The sequence below is a fragment of the Macaca mulatta genome, chromosome 8, assembly GCF_049350105.2.
Source record: "Macaca mulatta isolate MMU2019108-1 chromosome 8, T2T-MMU8v2.0, whole genome shotgun sequence".
NCBI classification, from domain to species: Eukaryota; Metazoa; Chordata; class Mammalia; order Primates; family Cercopithecidae; genus Macaca; species Macaca mulatta.
Genome location: NC_133413.1, coordinates 80,868,397 through 80,883,989, shown reverse-complemented (window position 1 = coordinate 80,883,989; position 15,593 = coordinate 80,868,397). Strand labels below are relative to the sequence as shown.

The 15,593-nt window shown below is 37.9% G+C and overlaps 1 protein-coding gene across 26 annotated transcripts in view; it reads left to right on the top strand.

Moving 5' to 3' along the window:
• The window catches only part of NCOA2 (nuclear receptor coactivator 2), a 297,951-nt gene that overhangs the window by 175,465 nt on the left and 106,893 nt on the right, over positions 1 to 15,593 (top strand). The window lies entirely within an intron of this gene.

The following is a 15,593-nucleotide window of genomic DNA, read 5'->3' as shown; positions in this document are numbered from 1 at the left end:
ACCTGGCTGACATGTATTACCTTTCTAGAATGAAATATGTATATGTATATCTACACACGCAAATGTGTATGTATGTGTGTGTAGATGTGTATATATATGTATATGTGTGTGTAAATTCTAAATCATATGGTCCCCAGTGTTCAGGGATAAAGGAATCCCAGACCTTTGTATTCTTTAGACAGGTCTGGATGTGAAGGAAGATGTGAGATTGTGTGGTAGCTGGAGAGGAATTTAAGCTCATCCTTTAAACATTTTTATTTTAAAGGATGGAAATGACCTGAGTGTGCTTTCAGTAGAGAGGAAGAGGTTGAAATGAGAAGCTGTGACTATTGCAGCAGGGTCTCACAAGGTGAGGAGAGGAATAGAAACGGGGTTGGGGTAGTTAGTATTTACAGACAGAAGGATCACACATTCTCTGAGACACCAGCAGTGATGTTGAAGATGGAGGTGGCTGTCTTTCTAAGCAGGAAGAAGGGAAGTTGAGGAAAATCAAACTGAACGGGTATTTACTGAAGTGGCAAAAGCTGGAAATAATTGTTGAGGTCAGTAGAACAAGCTGAGAACAAAGTAAAGGATTGACAGGCAGGACTACGGGCCTGGGCAGTTTTAGAAACCCTGAAATCTGTGGGGCCACTCTGCCCTTAGCTGCTTGATATTCTCCATCAGTGCTCAGCTTCCCCTTATGGTGGAAAGACTTGGGAATGAAGTTTTGCTGAAAGAATTCTGTGAGAGGAGGGTGTGAAAGGGAACGGAGGTGGCTGCGGGTGGGCAGGTGGCTCTAGCCGAGAATGACGGAAAGGGGCAGGGGACTGGAGTACACTGAAGACTGTTTGTTGTGGAGGAAGACAGTATGAAAGCCAGTGTGCTAGGAGTTTGTGGACAAAAAAAATGGTGTTCAAATGGGAACAGTTCTGCGTGGTAACAAGGTTCACAGCATGATTGTAGAAAGCAGCGGCTGAAGTAGAGGGGAGGTGAAGTTTGTTGGAGTTGACAGACAAGGACCTGGGGGATACTCATTAGTTCATCCACACAGTCTTTGAAATTACTCAGAATGATGAGCAGATTTGAGCCATAGAGGAAGCGCTAGTCTGATGGCAGAATTCTTCAGTAACTGTGGGGGGATTAAGCTGCATGTTGGTAAACTTAGGAAGATAGATAGAGGCGTTCTATGGTACTGATAGAGAGAGGGTTTTTTCAGAGGAGGAAAGATTTTATATAAGGGCATCTTTTTAACAGTGAGGAGAGGGTGACCCCACGTACTATGCCTACTACCTGTGTAATGAGAGGACAGCAGCTTCCACTGGAGTGGACTGCAGGGGAGTGGTGGCCTCTCAGGAGAACCAGACAGGATTAATATTCTATTAACACCCAGCATGTTATTCCATCAGCCTTGACTCAGTTCTCCATTGTCATCCAGCCCAGTAGGTTTCAACTGATCCCCTAGGGTCTTTCCTCAAGGGATTTTGCTTTAGTTGGTCTGGGGCGGAGCCAGGAAAACTGGTTTCAAAAGCTCCTTGGGTGATTGATTAGTGGCCAAAGTTGAAGACCACCAGTGGAACCCACATTTTGCTTTCATCTGCACAACAGCATTACATCACATGCCTAGCTGACCTCAACGTATTGCACCTTATGGCATACCTGACTCAGCATTCTTTCATCAGAGGAGAAATGAAGTGCTAAAACAATTCAAAGATACTCAATTACTAGGAATCAGTTTAAATTGTAAAACAGTGTCACACCATAATCTTTAAATTAGCAAAGCATTTTTTAAAAATCTTAATACTCATTATGAATTGTGAGAAGGGAACTCGCATACTCTGCTGAGGGGGTTGTAAATTAATAGTCTTCTTGGAAAGCAGTTTGACAGTACATAAATAGGATTAAATATGGTCAGACCCTTTGATCTAGTAATTACATTTCTAAGACTGTTGTAGGTATATAATCAGAAATGTGGATCAAGACATATTTAAGATATTAATCAGAGTTATTTATAGTTGCAAAAGTGGAAACAAATGGTTAAATATGGTATATTCATATGATGGGATATCATAGCACCATTAAAAATTATAAAGACATTTAATGACATGGAAACATTTTAGTGGATAACATTAAGAAAACAAAGACCCAGGTATAAAATTATATATACAGTTTGTGCTTGATTGTATACACACATATACTTTAAAATACTGAGCAGGAAATTTTTTAAGTCATTGGTTGTTCTCTGGGTGGTAGGAATATGTGATATTCTATTGTGTGTTTTTGTGTTTTCTAAATTGTATACTAAGAGCATGTTTATTAAGCAAAAAGTAAGCTTTAAAAAATTAAAATTCTTGGCCGGGCACGGTGGCTCAAGCCTGTAATCCCAGCACTTTGGGAGGCCGAGACAGGCGGATCACGAGGTTAGGAGATCGAGACCATCCTGGCTAACACGGTGAAACCCTGTCTCTACTAAAAAATAACAAAAAACTAGCCGGGCGCGGTGGCGGGCGCCTGTAGTCCCAGCTACTCGGGAGGCTGAGGCAGGAGAATGGCGTAAACCCGGGAGGCGGAGCTTGCAGTGAGCTGAGATCCGACCACTGCACTCCAGCCTGGGCGACAGAGCGAGACTGCGTCTCCAAAAAAAAAAAAAAAATTAAAATTCTTACTCTGATCTCTTTAGCAAAAAGAATAAGGAAAACTCATTTGGAATGAATGTTGCTAGAGAAGTCCTTGCTCATAATAATCCCCAGTGTGTTTTCTAAATACTTGCAAACTATCCATTTATCTGTTGCACAGTGTTGCCAGGTTAAGTTTGTTGGTTTTGTTCCTTTTGTTTTGTTTTGTTTTGTTTTAAATAATAGCTTTCTTGAGATATAATTCACATTAAATTCAGCCTTTTTAAAAGTGTACAATTCAGGAGTATTCAATCTATTTGCAAGTTGTGCAGCCATCACCATGATCTAATTTCAGAACAGTTTTATCAACCCCAAAAGAAACGCTATACTCAACAGTCACTCCCCATTTCCCCTTCCCTCCAGCCCTTGACAGCCACCAATCTACTTTCTGTTTCTACGCGTCTGCTTATTCTGGACATTTCATATAAATGCAGCCATATAATATGTGGCCTTTTGCAGTATCCTATTAATGGGTTTCCAGTCTCTCCTCCCTACACTGCCGAAAACATCATTTAGACTGCTACCATGCTAATCTTTCTAGCGTAACTGTGACTTTACCATCTTCAGCTCAAAAGTTTTCATTGTACTCACAGTTTATTAAATTGACAAGAGCTACTCCTTATTCTGGGGTTAAGGTTTTCAGACTTTACAAAGTAAGTGCCTAACTAAATACCTGGTAAATAAATGAACCAAATGAATTAAATATACTCTACCTTATCTCTTCTTTTCCTTCTCCCTCAAAGAGGAAGAAAATCATTATGTGTGAGTCAGATTTCAGGTCACCCATAGAGCAAGACAATTTCTTTCTAAAGTCTAGGGCAGGGGTTCCAACTTACATCTCAGCAAGCATCAGAATCATGAGGAGGGCTTGGCAAGCCGATGCTGTGTTTCACCTCCAAAGTCTCCTTTCAGAAAGTCTGGTCAGAGCCAGAGAGTGCATTTCTGACAGTTCCCAGGTGACTCTTTGATAAGCACGGGTCGTGCTGGCTCAGGTAGGATGCCGTTGGCACTCATTCCAGGGCCTGGCAGAAAGAGGAAAGCGAGGAGAGGAAGGATCTATACTCCCAAATCCCCGGGTCCCATGGTCATCTCAGCATGCAGGCTCCCCACAACAACTCTAGCATTGTCTCACTCTTTAGTAACTGTACCACTTTGGTGCCCTGAAGTTCTCTTATACATGCTCACCCATCTCCCCTTCACTTTGGAAGATTATACCCATTCTTCAAAACCTAGCTCAGGCACTCATAAAACCTTTGTCTGCTCTCCCTAATGAAGGAAGTAATTTTTCCTTCGTTAGCACTTTGTACTTTTTATGTATACTGTCTTCTATGTTAATTAATTCCATACTTGTATCTTCTTCCTAAATCTTGCATTTCATGAGATCAAATTCTGTTATTTACTTAGTGACTGTATTGCAGTGTCCATAGAGCAAAGTAATTTGCCCTTAGCAGCTACTCAATAATTGTCAGTACAGTTGAATTCAATATCAGAAGAAAATAAGTGCAAATAGATTTTTAAGTTAAAAGCCTGTAATATAGGCTAGATTTTAAACCAAAAGAGACCTATATTAGTTAGAAACTTAACCATATATAACATTAGATTGTTCAAATATATTTTTGCCCTAAGTAGAATAGTCACTGCTGTTGGTTCAGAAACATTGACTTGAAAGAAAATACCAACTAAAGAAATCATACGTTCATGCTATGAACACGTATATACTGTGTCATGGTGTCTCTGAGAGCTAGCTTAGTTTTCTCCACGTCATTCTATCCCAACTAGAACCAGGGCTTAAATTTCAGCTTGATGGATTATCATCCATTTTATTTTAGTATCAGGAGGAAGGAATATAATATAGCTAACTGTCTATGAGGTGTCAAGCAATTATCTCAATTTCTTTTAAGTTTCTTTCCATGCTTTATTACTTGCTAGTTATAGCTAAATAGAGTGCAGCAGTCTTAGAGATCTTTATCCATAGGTGTAACTTTTATAAACAGTTGTTCTTTATTCTCTCAGTGGAAAAATGTCTTAGGACTATTTGTAAGAAACAGATAGAGAGCAACATACAAAATAGAAGGAATTTTCTTTAATCTTTTCAATGCCTATTGTAGACCACTCTTATTAACTACTCAAGGGGTAACTAGAAGCTGCCGTTCTTGAATCTAATTACATATTTAGTTCCACAAAGCATAATAATTTCTCCATCTGGGGCTATGAAGGGGAGAAAACCCTACACTGGCAGCTTGCCAAGGCTATTCTATACTCTTCACAAAGTTTGTCTGCCAAAACTAGAGGGTCCCCCAGCCTCTGACACTGAGGTCAGAGAATTAGATTCCACTGTACAATCCCAGTGATAGCAATATGATTATGCTTTTGCTGACAGCTACTTGCCTGTGTCTCAAGTTTGAAACTTAAAATAGCTAAAATATTGGCAGGTTTTGATGATTACCAAAATCTATCGCTTGAGGGAGAAAAAATGGTTAAGGGTTTTGACTCACATTTTTAGGTGCCATTGTAATTTTCAAATTCCATCTATATAATGAATTTTTGTTAAATAAACAAAAACGGTCTAAGTTCTAGTAATTCTCAGTAAACATTCTGTAGGTATGTGTTATTTGCAAATAAAAATGCTTAATTTGGCTTTTTTTTTTTTTTTTTTTTTTTTTGAGATAGAATCTCGCTCTGTCACCCAGGCTGGAGTGCAGTGGCTCACTGCGACCTCCACCTCCCGGGTTCAAGTGATTCTCCTGCCTTAGCCTCCCAAGTAGCTGGGATTACAAGTGCGTGCAGTCATGCCTGGCTAATTTTTTTTGTGTTTTTGTAGAGATGGAGTTTCACAATGTTGGCCAGCCTGGTCTCAAACTCCTGACCTCAGGTGATCCGCCCCCCCTTGGCCTCCCATAGTGCTGGGATTGCAGGCATGAGCCACCGCACCTGGCCTAATTTGGTTTATTTTTATGAGACAAAATTGGTATCTTTTTGGAGCAGGGGAGCTTCTGTTAATCTAGAGCTGCCATTTTTGTTATTAATGTCAACCATTGCCTCATAACAAATAGTGTTAAGAATTATTGTAATGATCTGACCAAGAGTAAGTTTGTAGGAATTTGTATGGTAAGAAAATGATTCAGAGGTCCTCCCAAACTAGATTTTTCCTTATTATTATTTTCTACCTCTATAGAAAATAGAGAAAAGAGCATAAAAAAGTATTTTAGAAGAATACTTCTTACACCGTCACCCTAGAAAGGAAACATTATTTATGCTGCCAAAAAAGGCTATAACTATGTCCCTTATTTCTTCTCAAACCACAAGCCTTTATTAAATTTGGGTCCTGTACTTTTTTCATGCCACATGCTTGAAAGTTTTGCCTCCGCTTTGCTTTTCTGTTTGAACGAGGTAAAGAACCCACAGGAAAGTTTGGAGTTAAATGAGTGACAGTGGACAAAAGGGAAGGAGCGAGTTTCTTAAGGCCCATCCCTGACACAGAGAAACTGGAGTGGGAGGCAGCAGCATGAACCTGCCTGGGGCCCACAAATGGCTGCCTCATGGGGACCATGGGTGCCAACAAACACCCTGGACCTTCTCCTGGGAAAGAGGCAGCTGATCAGGAGGCATTTAAAAAAGTGTTACTTTCACTTTAACGTACCATGGGCTTTGAACAAGTAAAAGGGAACCTTTAATTCTTCCTGGTGGACTCAGTGAAGCCTGCGTGAAGGGAGTATGCTTTGAGCTGCTTTGGAAGGATAGACTAGATTTTTCTGAGGAAGAAGGGCAATTTTAGTAACCTTTACTGGAAAGCTCTTGTGATTTAGATATATTTCTTGCTCTAAAAGAGTTGGTAGAAGAAAAAAACATGAGCGGTCCATATAGTTAAAGAACATAGGATATGCTAATGACTCTAAAATACTTAAATATCTGTCTATGTTATACAGAAGAACTTGGGGTAAATTTAAGTTTACCCTAAGTTTTAAGTATAGTTATAATACAGATTTAGTAGTTTGGAAATTGTTACAGAAATGTCCTTTGGTTTACCAAAGAAAATAATTTTTACTTGAAATTTCATTGCTAATACCAGTAAAATGAGATTTGATTTCTCATTTCATTCATTGTAGGCAGTCTTTGTGCCACTTAGTACCGCATAGGTTTACCTCATTTTTTGCAATATTTTTTCTGTAAATATGCATGTAAACAATTCATACACTTACAGTTTATATTCCAAAGAGCAGGTTACTTTAAAAATTCCGTTTGGTTTGCCTAGGTTTTAGTTTGTTTTTCCCAGCAGCACAGTCAGCTTTCTTTCGTTCTTTTTCTTCTTTCTTTCGTTTCTTTTCTTCTTTCTTTCCTCTCTCCCTCCTGTTCTTTCCCTCTTTCTTTCTTTCTTTCTTTGTTCTTATTATAAACTCACAAAAGTCTGATGTGTTAATGAAAGGGAATTTGGAAAATACAAAAATTAAATTACACCCGTAGTGCCTATTGAAATACTTTCATTGCTAATATTTTGATAACTTTTCTGTTTTAAATTTAGTTCTTTAATTTTCTGTTTAATTTTTCTTTCCAAATTCACCATCAGTTTAGATTATTTTATTAACATTTATAGTCTATTAAATTCAAATAACAGTTTATGTTTATTAAATAAGCCCTTACTATATGCCAGCTGCTCTTCTGTGCCCTTTACATTTCATGCTCTCAGAAAGCCTATAAAGGTATGTATTATTGCTCCAGTTTTACAAATGAAGAAGCAAAGCTCCAAAGAGGTTAATTAAATAACTTGCCCCGGGTCAAATAACTAATATATGTGGTGTTCTAGGGATTTCCAACCAGAGTCGACACCAGAGAATGTGATCTAAGCCACAACATTGTACAGCTTTTCATATGATTAATGGTTGCATATTAAAGAAATTATATTATGAATCTTAGAGATCTGTTAGAAAGCTCTCAGATAACACCCATCTGAGAAGACTTTGCTGGCTACCTATGTAAAATAGTATCCCTCACCCCATCTACATTATGCTGTATCCTAATCTTCCTGCCTTGTTTTTCTTTTCTTTTTTTTTTTTTGAGATGGAGTCTTCCTCTGTCACCCAGGCTGGAGTACAATGACACGATCCCAGCTCACTGTAACCTCTGCCTTGTGGGTTCAAGCGATTCTCCTGCCTTAGCCTCCTGAGTAGCTGGGATTACACGCACGCGCCAACACGCCCGGCTAATTTTTGTATTTTTTAGTAGAGGCAGGTTTCACCATGTTGGTCATGTTGGTCTCGAACTCCTGACTTCATGATCTTCCTGCTCTGGCCTCCAAAAATGCTGGGATTGCAGGCGTAAGCCACTGCGCCCAGCCCTACCTTGTTTTTCTTTATATCTCTAATCACTATCTGATGTGGTAAATATTTTTGTTTTACTATTCCCCACCGTCTCCCTACTTTCCTATTAGAATGTAAGAGTCACTGACTTGGTCTGTTTTGTTTATTGCTATATTCTCCAATAACTAGAACCTTGCTTGGCGCATAATAGGTATTCACTAATATTTGTTGAATGATTGAATGACCTCTACCCTCAGTTTGGGTTTGTGTAAATTCTGATTAAAAAAAAAAAAAAACCCCCCAAGATCTGCATTCCCCCTTAATAAATCCTGGCCTGATGCTGCCACTGTCTGAGAGTCTCAGGATGATGGGCAACTTAAGTGCATCCCACTCTGGACAGGAGAGGAGAGGGGTAGGGGAACAGAGGAACGGGAGAACAGGGAGAAGTGGGGCGGGGGTGGGGCAGTCTGCACCTAGCCATGATATTGTGTGCCTACCGAGAGCCAGATTCTTGTTTCCAGACAGTTTTTGCCAGTTGTACTTGTTATTATAATGACATAATTTAATTAAATATATGTAACGTATCGAGTGTGAGTTTGAAAAGATACATTTGTTTCTGGAAAACTGAGACTCAAAGTGAAACGAACAAACGTTGCTGCCAAATGGGTGTATAGGACACATAACACATGTCTAATACACTGGGAAAAAAATCATACAAATCTGTACCTTATAAGCACTTTTAAGAAATCTAAGTGTCTATAAGTTCTAGGTCTGTTTTAAATAAACAGAAATTGGAGAGTAGAGACTGGTTTTATTGTCCACTATTTATATGATAAATTATAGGTATGATTTTTGCAAGAAAAGCACTGTGAAACACCAATGGAGACTGAGAGTCAAAGTTACATTTGTGTTTAAAGTTAAAAGGAAATTATTAAAGTGGTATGTATCATTTTTACAATTATCCTTCATAACTGACTTTTAAAATTAACCAGTTACCATTTCTGAAACAGAAGAAAGAAGGTTTTTACTGTTTTGAGTGAAACTGAGCGTTATTGGTATGCCAGATAAAATTTCTAGTTGGTGTCTTACTTCATAATAAATTCAATAATAACAAAAATATTTGCTTATCTTCGGGGAATAATTGTGCATGAGCTGAGCATGATATCTTTTCTGCGCTGGAATGTGAGCTGCAGGAGGACAGGGATTGTTAGCTGTTTTGTCATGACTTTCTCTCCAGTGTCTGCAGCAGTGCCTGGAGCATTAGTTATTTATTGAATAAAGGGATACATGATTCTAACATACACACTGTTTAACAGAAAGAAGTGTTTTACATTTCACAGTGATACTGTTTTTAAGAAAAAGAAAAGGGCTTTCAAATTACGTAGTCAACTGTTTACTAAGTTAAAATATACTGCTTCCTATAATATACACTAGTTTATAAATTTCTCTCTTCAGTGAAAGTGTCAAAGTATAGGAACCTTTAATGCCCACATTACAGTGGTTAAGAATTGAGGAACTGTTTGGATTCATGAGCTCCAAGATTTCCTGTGTGGCCTTTTTCAAGTTACTTTATTTCTCTTGTACTTCAAATAACTTATATATCGACATCAGCTGGTGCGAATATGGCCAGGAATAGCAAGACTAGGTTTTAATAAGGCCTCAGATGAGAAAACATCGCGGGCTGTTACAGGAACTGAAGGAGTGCATACAGGTAAAGTACGTAGAAAATGCCAACCAATGTAGAAACACTCCATAGATGATGGTTATTATCATTACACCTGTGATCTGTGTGACTTAGGCAAATTACTGGAAACAGGTTAGAGAGGTTATATAATCTATAAGATGTATATATACATATCAAATTGTGGTTTTTAAGCAAGGAAATATGTGCAAAGTAACCTAACTCATAATAAGTCTTCGATAAATGTTAGCAAAAAACCTAAACAACATATTATGCTATGAGAGAGAACTCTCATTTATTTAAGAACTGTTGACAACTCAAATGATTAAAAAAACACTATTTGTATAGGTACAGACTGTCTTGCCCTTGCCAGTTAACTTTCTCATGAATTGGAAAGTCATTTTTTAAATCTCATAACAAAATTTAAAATGGGTTTCAGAATAAAGAAAGATAATTGAATTTTAGTCTGGACAAGTTATGAAACTCAAGCACAAGCACTACATTGTAGTCCTTGGTTTGATGACTTCTTTCCAGAATGCTAAGCCTTTGATGAAAACTGGTTTTCAGAATAATAAAAAGACACTGAGTACACTCTTCTTGAAGGGGAGAGAAAATGCTTACATTATGCAAGGAATGCAGCTTCTTCCCGCGATGTTTTCTCATCTGAGGCCTTATTATAACCTAGTCTTGCTATTCCTGGCCATATTCGCACCAGCTGATGTCGATATATAAGCAGTCCAGTGACAGGCTATGTTAAGGAACTTGGCCTATGAGAATTCAGAAAGTAGAAACCATCATATGCCACTGATGTCAGACTAGACATTTTCCCCCATGTTGGTAATGATAGTTTAGAACAGCTCCCTGCTACTTATGTATTCTGCCCTGAATTTTGCTAAGATAAGACTTTTAAGGAGGTTTTCCCCTTCTTTAGGAGAGATGCAGATGATGGATATGTTACAGCAAAATATTTGTGTAACCAGTGAACATGAATGTAGCCATTTATTTGATTATTGCAGCATGTGTTAAAGAGCTGCTGCTGCCCGTTTGCAGCCTAATGTGTTTATTACAGTCTTCCCAATGGCATCTTGAAGTGTCTTTCAGCTAAAAAATTCATGAGTATTACTGGCTTTCAGTCAGAAAATGGAATATGTCTTCTAGTTACTATCTAATATACCACTTTAAGGCCATTATACAAAAGTAATCTAAGAGCAGACGATACTAAGAGGAAGAAATTTTTAGCTTAAACATTTGTTTATACACTGTTATTACTGTTCCTGGACTAAGACACAGCATAAGAGAAGGTAGGTGCTAAAACCATTTTACCTAGAGACTAGTTGTAGTTGTAGGATATGTTGCTCTCTTTAATCCTCTACCTAATGATAAATGGCTAGTGTTTTAGTATTGAAAAATCATATCCTAATAATAGTGGTTTGTGTCTTACTGTTATTTTAAAAAGGCAAATGTACAGTAAACTGATCTAAACTAGTAAAGTTGAAAACTTATTTGAAAACAAATTTTAGATTTTTCTGGATTTATTTGAAGTAAGTCCTCTAAATCTTGGTAACTTAACTGTTGTTACTATATGAATTAATGTAAAGTTTTATGAGTCTGTACATTAATCTGTAGATACAGATTATAGTATGTGAGGCAGATTAAAATTTTACTGTATGAAAACCAAGAAGCACTACAGTGTTATGTAAAGATGAAATTAAAAGAGACCTTATGATCTAGTAAAAAAGAGTAATGACACTTGGGTGGAAATAATACATAATTTTACTAAGTAAAAATTTTAAAAATATTGTGTCATGTCCTCTATCACTGTTAAATGCATTACTAGTTTGCCAGTGGGGAGCAAAGTTTGATTTTCTATGTGCTGTCATCCTAGCATTTAGTAAATCCACATAGTTCTACTTCTGTTTTATTTGTCTGTGTGATGATTCTTTGTATGAATCAACAGTGTATCCCTGAGTAGTCTGTATATTTCCTGCATAGAATATTTATTCAACTGTTGCCAGAAGTTGGGATCTTGCCAAAATAATGTCTGCTTTGGGTAATTTCGACCAATTAACCCTATTTGAAAAGAGATCTTTCCCCTCCTCTAGCAATTGGATGTCTTCTGTATCATCTTACTGACTTCCCAAGTTTGGCTTACTTTCTGTTCTACCTTTCTCAGGCATCTACAGCCAAGGAGCACATTTTGTTTATTGAAGCATTAGATACTATGTTTTTTAGACTTATCAGAGCCTGGCCCAGAAATCTTGCTTTTATGCTTATAAGGGGATCGCTCTTGGAACACAGTATACTTTGAAGGAAAAACTGTTGCCAGTTTAGAATGAGCAAATGTTTTCATTTGTGGGAAAGCAATAGTGGATACAGCTTTAGCTATTGAGGTAGAATTCTGAGAAACAGTGGGCTCTAAAAGATTGTCCTTTTGTTGTTTAGTTTAATAGAAATGGAAGGGTATTTAAGTGAGGTTTTATATATACTTTTAATATTGCTTGAGCATTTCTTGGTTTTAAAAGTTTGTAAAAGATTAGATTACATGTTACACAATTTCATATGTCTATTGTAAAGAGAGTTCAGAAGGAACCTCGGAAGTCTCTCTCTAAGTCTTTCTGTTCTCATAACGAGAGCTAGATGATTTATCAGGCGGGTCCTCTTCAGGTAGACATTCATAAGAGAAGTTTTCCAGTAGCTCTTTCTATGTCGTTTCTAACTTGGGGAATTTTAGAGAGGGCCTAACTTTAAGAACAGTTATTGGAGCTAGCAATTGGGATAGATGTTCGATCACTTTATTATGTTTGGTGTTCAGCAGCAGTAGTATCCTTATTCTTTAACTGAATATGTTCTGTATATAATGCATCTGGCAGTTTTACAAGCCTTGTTTGGAAGATAGCCTGTCCTGATAAAAGATAAAATGCATATTATCGTTTACATAAATTATGGATGATTAACAAGCTTTAATGGTATGAGACTGTGTGGAGAGCAAAGCTTTGTTAACTTATAAGTTATATTGGTGAATCCCGTGAAAGAGTACATTTTTGAGTTGTGTTGAGGTTTAACATTTTATTTTGCTTTCTGTCATTATGCTAAGGATTCAGCTGGTTTTGTTCACCCCTCCCAGAATATTGTTACTTTTTAGAGATAAAAGTTACTAATCATAAGGCTGTAACTCTTCCCTACTGTCTAGCTCATCCAAGTTGATATCAAGGGATGTAAGGGAGGATGTATGGTCACTGTGAAAGCAGGGCTATTGTGTTGTTACAGATAACAAGAATGGATGATTTGAAACTTTTTTTCAGCCTTGTCCTTTTACAACTCCCAACATCTGGTAGAAACTGGTTTGCTCTCAATGACTGTAATTACCATCAAATACAGCCTGAGAGTTTACTTGTGTCATTTTCAGTTTTTGTGATTTACATTAAACAGTTTCAGCATTGAGAGTGAGATGCTTAAGAATTTTAATTTCATGTGAGTGTGCAGCAGTTATAAGAAACTATTAATTTAGGGCTGGTTACCAAATGAAATTTTAGAACCTTCAGTGCTGCCCTTTAGTATTTTCCATCTCCTGCCTTTACTCTGGAAATGAATTTTTTAACTTCAGTCTACAAAAGTGCATCAAAATTCCTCTGTCCATATCGTTTATTTTAGATATTTCTCTATGAGTGAATATACACTAGAATGTACATTTGTATAGAAAAAGTAATTTATATAACCTAGAAGAAAGTCATTTTTATAACTTATGTATCTCTCTCTGATTTTTATTTGCATCACTTCTGCGTTGCCCAGTATTTTGAGAGGGGGAGAATTGAACTCACCTGGCCCCACCTCTTGTTCCAGTGTGAAATACTGACACTTGCTGCCAGCCCAGCCTCCTCACACAGGGCATCAGAAATATCAGAAGTCCTCTAGGTTAGAGCACCTCATTCATGAGGTTCTCTATTATTTATTTGACTCTCCCACTAAAACACAGGGCATAAATTCATGTGTCTGCTCTAGGACTGCAGCTGCCTGTCACCCCCCGTCCTCCTGCTCCCTTTCCTGTGTCGGTGTTACATTCTCTCCCCGGTTTTGGTCTCAGGTCTGTCTCCTTTTTGTTTTTATGGGTGATTTGCAATGATTTAGACAGGGCACCCCTGCGTGTTGGCACTTCCTGGAGGTTACCAGGAGGCAGCCATCCTTCCTTGGCTTGGCCAGGCATTCCCGACTTCCACCTCACTTCTCCCTTGGTGGTGGAAAGGTTGGTAGGAGGTGTGTACTGGGGCACATAGCCCAGGAATAGTGCTCTGAGAAGAGGATATGTGCATTAGACACAAAAATATAAGGAAGCAATTATGTTCATCAACCCGAAAGTTGCAGATTTTGAGGAAATGTGTTTAAGATGCCACTACATAATATAAAGGGAAAACTTGGCATTTAAATAACTTACTTCAAGGGTAAATTATATTTTCAATCTACAAATAGAGTGGTTTTTAAGCCAACCTTGAGTAGGTACAAGCAAATTATAAACAGTCTGCTCAAATGATTTTACTATACTTAGACTAGAAAATGGCTCCGTATCTCCCTCCCTCTGGTGCCTATGTCCCAGTGCTGTCCCTCATGTGTTGCAGTTGTTTGTGTATGTATTTCAGAATATTCACAGGTAAATGATGCAGATAATGTTAAATCATCCTCAAACTGGGTGTATATGACTTTAGGTAAAACAGTCATTTCCTTTAATTGTCTATTGAAAGCTTTCTGATCTTTCTGATAATTCTATACTTTTTAGCAATACTTTTGGAGGGGGGGAATAGCCATTTTAACAGCAAAACTTGCCACCTATACCTACTGTATAGGGTATTTTGCTATGTTGTATATTGAAGGCTATATTTTAATGATAGAAACTTTCTTAAGTTTGTATGACTTCTAGAAAGCTGCTTTGAGAGTGAAAATCTCCTGGGTCATTTGTTGAAAGCTTACTTAGACTGGATGTGTAATATTTTTTCTTACATCTCATGATTGAAACCATGAGAATTGTGGTTTAGAGAGAAGTACTGAAAGTGAATGTCTATAAGGTATCATTTGAGAAGGATTCTGGAATTTAGGGTTTTGTTGTTGTTATAGAGATGGGATCTTGCTGTGTTGCTCAGGCTGGTCTCCAACTCCTGGTCTCAAGTGAGCCTCACATAGCTAAAAGTGGTGAAGCTTGGACATGAATACTGGCCCTTAACTTCTCTGCTATCCTGCCTCTCATAGTCTGCTTCTTTCATAGTAAATAAATACAGATTATACTTATTATCAGGCCAAAATTGTGAGCACAGTGTGGGACATAGGGACTTGGTTGCATTGCTCCAACCAGCAAGAAGCTTGGGTGTCAGCTTTGAGAATTATTCCCTTCTGTGTTACCTCTTAAATCAGCTGTGTACCATTGGTGCAGCCTCCCTAAACGGATACAATATTTCTTCATTCTGCTTGCATATGACTCTTTAAAAAAAAAAAACTAACTCCACTGCGCTGTTGTATCAGAAGTGGCCAGAAGAAATTAGTGTAGTACAGCTGAGACTGGGCAGCCCAGATTACAGGGAAGAAGCGGCCTAGCGGTTTGACTGGTATGTATTATGTTCCTTAGCCCTCCTTGCGCTTTGTCCTTACTCTTGATTGTCCTCTGTCATCTTCCTTAAGTTCTCTGTCTTCTAGTGCACTTGGCCTTCCCTTTGAATTTTTTTTTTTTTTCTATCCAGAAAAGAAAAGAAGCCACTACAAAAAGTAAAGGAGGGCAAAGGCGATTTAGAAGTCTGGGGGCCAGAAGGAAGGGGAAGTAGCATAGAATAGGAGCTCTAGGAAAGACTTGAAATGCAGATTTCAACTTGTCCTGCTGCATTGTTTTTTCTTTTGGTAAGCAGTTACTGAACACCTCGAGTAGCAGTCTTTTATGGTTTCCTCACAGTCTTTGTAAGTCTCTTTGTTCAGCTCTTTTAGTACGTA